Source organism: Tenrec ecaudatus, chromosome 9, assembly GCF_050624435.1.
Source record: "Tenrec ecaudatus isolate mTenEca1 chromosome 9, mTenEca1.hap1, whole genome shotgun sequence".
In the NCBI taxonomy this organism is placed as follows: domain Eukaryota; kingdom Metazoa; phylum Chordata; class Mammalia; order Afrosoricida; family Tenrecidae; genus Tenrec; species Tenrec ecaudatus.
This window is the reverse complement of record NC_134538.1, coordinates 85,769,950-85,776,480: the sequence shown is the minus strand read 5'-3', so window position 1 is coordinate 85,776,480 and position 6,531 is coordinate 85,769,950. Positions and strand designations below refer to the sequence as shown.

Sequence of the window (6,531 nt, the reverse complement as noted above, 5' to 3'; positions counted from 1 at the left end):
CCAATTTTGATACAATATGAAAATTCCAAAGAGTATAAGTTTCCTAAACTCCACCAAGAATAAACAACCTGTTTTTATAGGAATTCAACCAATGGCTGTGGTTTAGTCTCTCTATAAATAAAGCATCATCCAGTTATAACATACATTCTGAGATGAGATGGCTTCCATTCTTACACAAGCTTTTCCAAGGGAAAGAAGAGGAAGAGGAAACAGGAAGAAAATGGACCACAGCAGCAAGGGAGTGGGAGAGGAGGGGGAGCAGGAAAGCTGGAAGGCTGGAACTAGTTCTTTCTTTCTTTTTAAGACAGACCAATGTCTAGATCTGATGGAGGTTGTTTTGTTTCGGTTTTGTTTCTAAGGTTGGGACCCTTCTTTCTCTCTTTGCTGATGTTCTGTTCACACAGCTGCCTCTTGATCCATGTGCATGTTCTGCATGAGCACAGTTAAATGATCTGGAATTCCCATTCTTCCCGTGGCTCTCTATAGTTGTTAATGATCCACACAGCCGAATATCTTTGCATAGTGTATAACACACAAGCAAACATCTTTCTGGTGTTCTCTGCTTTCAGCCAGGATCCATCTGACATCAGCAATGATATCCCTTATTCTACATCCTCTTCTGAATCCAGCCTGGATTTCTGACAGCTCCCTGTCGGTGTACTGCTGCAACCTTAGCTAAGTGGAATGTCTACTGGAAACGTATCGAAAACACTACACTTTATGGTGAGGCATTAGAAACATTCCCTTTAAGATCAGGACTAAGACAAGCTTGCCCACATCACCAACTCTTTTCTGGCAGATCGTACTGAGGGTCCTGTCTCTTTCAAGAAAGCAAGAAAAAGAAATAAAAGGTTTAAAACTTGAAAAGGAAGAATAAAATTATCACATCTGATTTGACTGCCTCCCAAATATCTCACAAGCATTGATAGACAAATCATTTATCTTGAGAGTTGGGCAACTTAGCGAGATGTAAGATCAACATGTAGACGTCTATAGCATTTGTCTATACCAGCTACTAAGTGATGGCGAAATGAGCATGTGAAGAGCTTGTACACACCAGTAAAAGAGGACAAAGCAACCTAATGTAAAAATGAGTTAAGGTATGAAAAGGCCTTCCAACACAAAGGAATCGCAAATGGTGAGCAACCATATGAGAAATGTTCAAACTCGTTAGTAACTCAAAGAAATATCAATTCCAGCCTACCATATTAACAGTTTTTTAAAACACCCAATAATACAATAATACCAAGGCCAGCCAGGCTGTGGTTTAATAGAATCTGTCTATACTGCTGTAAGGTTGTAAGTGGATATGAGCCCTGTTCAAATGACTAATCATGATCCAGGACGCTCACAATTTCACTCATCCTCAAACCCAGCCATTCTACTGCAGGTTTTACCCTGGAGAAACACCTCCCTGTGGGCACCAACGGGTAAGTGCAAGGACTTCTCAGCCGCAGTTCGTAACCACAAGCTCAACTAAAAGTGTAAGAAACACAACGGCAAATATGAATACACTATGCTCATAAAACAAAATCTCACATTTCAATGCAATACTAGGTGTTTGTATCAACATTGATGAATCTTACATTACATTGCAAATTTCATCACATTAAATACCAAGGAAGATACCACTGATAGAAAATTCACAAACGTGCAAATACAAACAATATATTGTTCCTGCGTGTACTCTTTGGTAGCAAAACCAAATATAAAAAACAAAGAAATATGGAGATAAAATCCAGTCAAGCGTTTGCCTCAAGCACAGGAAGAGTGTTCACGCAGAGCCGGTACATGGGTCCAGGGGCAGTCATTTGTACAGAACTGCCTAATTTAGAATTTGCGAAAGTGTGCGGCAATGTACGCTTGCAGCTTATTTAGTCGGTCTACGTGCCATGCACATCATCCGAGAAGCCAGGCTACATGTAGAAGAAGGAGGCATTGGGCTTGGAGGACAGCTCATTCACAACCTGCAATAAGCCAATGACACAACCTGGCTTGTCCCCCAAATGAAGACAGTGGGAACCCTTAGTGAGGAAGGTCAAGGACTACACCCTTCCATGTGAATTACCCCCAAGTGTGAAGAACATGATCATTCTGACAATGGAACCAATAAACAACAGCATGGCCAATGGAGAGAATATTGAAGTTGTCAACAATTTCATGCTCTTTGGCTCAACAATGACCACAGAAGTACCTGTCAAGAAATCAAATTATATATTGAATTTGGATACATCTGTTGCAAAAGGCCTCTTTTAAATTTTTAAAAAGAAAAAATGTCCTTCAACTTGGATCAACAATGTCCATGGAAGTAGCTGTCAAGATATCAAAATACATATTGCGTTGGACCAATCTGCCACAAAAGACAAATTTTAAAAGCAAAAATGTCACTTTGATAACTAAGGTGTGCCCAACCCAAAGGTGTGCCAAGATCTTTTCAATGACATATGCATATAAACGTTGGATAGATTTAAAGGAATGCAGAAGGAGACTGCATACCTTTAAGTTGTATCAATAGCAACAGCATGAGTCAGCACCCATCTGCTCAGCTCACTGTCCACACTGACCATGGTCACCTGTGTAGAACTCATCACCAAAGCCAAGATTCCCATCGTGGGCCTGGCCACCTGGAAATCTGCCCCAGGCCAAGTCAAAGAGGTTGACAAGGGGTACTGCCACCTCGACTGCGCCCCTGTGTATAGGAACGAGAGGAAGGTGGGGGAACTATCCAGGAGAAGTTCCACGAGATGAGATGAAGTGTGAGGACCTCTTCATCTTCAGCAAGCTGTGCTCCACCTTTGAGAGGGCCCTGGGGAGGGAAGCTTGCAGAAGACCCTCAAGAATCTGAAACGAGACTATCTCGACATCTCCTAATACATTGGCCTCAGGGGCTGCAGCCTAGGAAGGAACTCCCTCCAGACGATGAAGGAAACCATCTCTGCAGTAGAACGCCGTTCTTGGATGCCTGGAAAGTCAAGGAGGAGCTGGTGGACGCGGGGCTGGTGAAAGCCATTGGCATCTCCAGCTTCAGCCACTTCCAGATTGAGAGGCTCAAACAAAGCAGTGACTACCCTGGATGAGTGTCACCCTACCTCACGCGGGAGGAGCTGCTCCAGTACTGCCCTCCCAAGGGTGCCACAGTCACTGCCGACAGCTCCCTGGCCTCTCCAGACAGACCTTGGGCCAAACCAGAGGACCCTTCACTGCTGGGAGACCCCAAGATTAAGGAGCTTGCTGCAAAGCACAAGACCCCTCCCCAGGTCCTGATCCAGTTCCACATTCAGAGGAATGTGGTTGTGATCCCCAAGTCTGTGACCCCCAAAGCACATTTTTGAGAACTTGCAGTTAAACGATGAGGAGAGGGTGAACATACTCAGTCTCAACTGGAAATGGAGGGCCGGCATTCAGAAGGGACTGGAGGGCTGGCATTCTGCAGGGAACAGTCCTTTAGGAGCGTGACCTTCTCCATGAAAGAACAGAAGGCTGTTTGTTCCTGTACCAGCTTCCAGATTGTTGGTAGGTCTGAGTTCATTGTGTTGGCTCGTGGTAAAATGAACAATAGCAGCTTAGGGAACTAATACACAGGCACGTGCAAGACAACTTGACTTTCATGTCTTTAATGATTTATTGAAAATAGTCCATCAGAAGAACTTATATTAGCTGGCCCGTCAGAATATTACTCACTGCTAATTCCTTGAGTCTGGTGTATAGCTAACATGAAACAGCTGTGCCTTAGCTTCACTGTCTCCATGTGCTGGAAGTTTAGGATTCCGCATTCAAATGTTCTTGTGCTCTCAATAAACTCTTTCACTTCAGTGGTCTGAGCGGTGGGGCCTTTGTTTTTTGTCGCGCCCCCCCCATCTCTATGACAGAGAATATAAATATTTGAATTAATGCCAGGCATCTACTGTATTAAATACATAATAAATATAAGTAGTATGATCCCCAATCTTCATCTTCACCATCAGCACCACCAGGAAAACATCTTGAAACTTATCATCAAGGAGAAGGGTCAACAGACCCATAACACAAAGGTAGAGATGTTATCCAGGAATATTACTGTTGGACCTCAGCCTCCACTCTCATTTCAGTTCAGTGTACGCAGCAAGGTGAGTGCCAGGTTGCCTGTAGGCTGATCAACCACCTCTTCCTCCATCCACCATGGCTAACCAGGTTCCAATTCAAATGATAGATTATGAGTTCAAAGACTTATTCACCTAAGAATCATGATGGGTAAGCCCAATGCCCAAGCATCCCAGTTCTGCCTTTGATAGCCAAGTATTCTCAGGGAATCTGGGGAAAGCTTACATTCCCTGCTGCGTAAAAATGTGATTACCTGACTCAACACTACCTGTCAGACCTTCCTTGGCCCTCTTCAGCCTGTCAGACACACTGACTACCAGGGACGGCTCTTCTTCATAGTTCCTTGCTCTGCATTTAGACTTCTCTGAAACTTTAGTTCTAGAAGGCCAACTTCGACTCCCCTTCAGGCATGTTTGTATTCGATTCTGTGCTCCTTACAGGCCGCACACGCTGAGGTGCACTGAGTAGGGATCTGTCCCTGTCCCAGAACCTGTATTAGTGACTGCTAAGATGCTTTCAGCTTCAAGGGACGGAAACCACCCAAATGGACACAAAGAGTAAAAATATAGTATGACTTGGTAGTAAAATAATGGTGACAGGGTGGGCCTTGGTGGTCCAGTCAAGGTACCAAGGACCATTTCTTATTACCTTCTCCTGTACGGTGTGACTTCAGCCCTCAGTGGCAGTGATCGCAACAATGGGCACTAAGGCAGTCTCTGTGCGGCTGGCACGGGAACAGGCAGTGTCTTGAATTCTGTTGTACATTGGGTCGCTCTAAGTCAGGATCAATTGATGGCACCTGACAGCACCACTACTTCATGTTTCAAATGGCTGAAAGCAGCTTTCAGGGCTGCTTATTTCCTCATTTAAGTCTAGCAGGAAGGAAAAGTATCTCTTTCCAGGAAGTTCTTTCTGGAGAGTGAAACATCTTTCCCCAATTTTTCTCCCCACCCCCCACCCCCCTGGCTTATTGGCCTGGACTATCGCCAGAGAGATGGCATTTGCCGACCGGGAATGAGCTAACGCGAGGCTACTGTTGTGCCTTGAAGGAGGGATCTCTTCCAGAGCAAGGGCTAGTCCTCAGGGCCATTCTCCAGCTGCTTTCTGCCCAAGAGGGCAATCTCTTCCCGATGCTGCTCTTTGGCTCGCTTGCGCCCTGGCTCCTAGCAGATACACCAGCAAGAGGTCAGAAGGTGGGAAGGAAGTGGGACTGGGGTATTGAGTTCCCTAGTTCTTGCTCCTTGCCTTGCTATGGTTCTAGCCGTGGCTACATTCCTCTACAAACAACTCCCGTTGGGCGGTCATCCAAACTTTTCCAGATTCAGCTCCAGCTCTTGCTAGACTCTGGTCACCTGTTCCTTCCCTCGCGCCATCAATTCCAGGGGGAGAGTATCTCCCTCTTGTTACAGTTCCCTTGGTGTTCTCCCATTCCCTTTGGTCCCTGGATTAGGGCATAAATTAAAAAACACTTGGTTTGAAGAAGGCTGCAGTCTACAGAAGAAGCCCTAGTTCAATTCCGAGTCTTGACATAAGGTCAGAATGTGAGTTCTTTCTGTCCCTTAAATCAACCACCTGACTATGCTTTCAAGTCTAGGACAAAACTAGGGAGGAGGAGTTTGACTTCAGGCCTGCAAGGAGAACTGGGGCTGTCCTTAATGATTTACCAAAAATCACCACATGCTATGGAGTTTCTAGTTAAAAGTTGGGGTCCTAGGGACCATGACTCTGGGCCACAGGGTCATGAATCCTGCAATGACTACCACATAGCCAGATGGTTGAAGCCGCCCTGTCAAGACCGCAAACCTCAACCTACAGCCACGTACACATCCCAGTCCTGGTCTTCCCCTCACTCCGACAGCCCCAGCTGGGGCAGGGCTGGTCTGACTTGCCTTATTTCGTGATGACTGCCTTTGTTAACTGACAGAATAAGCCCTAAGGCCACGAGTCAGCAACTCCATTTTAGCCTCGGGCTGATGGCTTGCCATCTGGAATGATTGCTTTGTTTTTGTCCTAAGGTTTCATAACTGGGTCTTTATAGGAAAAAGCATGAATCTGGGGGTCTCTCTTCTCCATTAGCACATCCTCATACTTCTTCAAGTAGCCCCTTCACTAATCACTTATGGTTGGGTTCTGTTTCCTTCAAGGATCTTGACCAAGAAACAGGACAGGGATGAAAACTGGGGGACTAAGAAGAGGGCACAGACATTAAGGAGCTAAACACAGTCAATGCCTGCGCTCCGTCTCCACTCATCCAACTGTGTGAAGCAAGAACAAGTGAAGTCAAAGCAGTTTGGGGAAACGGGGACTGGTATAGGGAAGGGGGCATATGTGGTGAGCATTTGTGCCTGCTATACAGGATCATTCCCATCAGGTGGGAACTACTGAAAGGTGTGCACATCTACACTAGTGAAGAGTAGACTGGTCTATATGCAGGGGTGGAGGCAGGCCAGA

The 6,531-nt window shown here is 45.6% G+C and overlaps 1 pseudogene; it reads left to right on the top strand.

The window, feature by feature from the left end:
- The first annotated feature begins 2,565 nt into the window (after positions 1-2,565).
- Positions 2,566-3,456, top strand: LOC142456998 (aldose reductase-related protein 2 pseudogene; annotated as a pseudogene).
- The last annotated feature ends 3,075 nt before the right edge of the window (positions 3,457-6,531 follow it).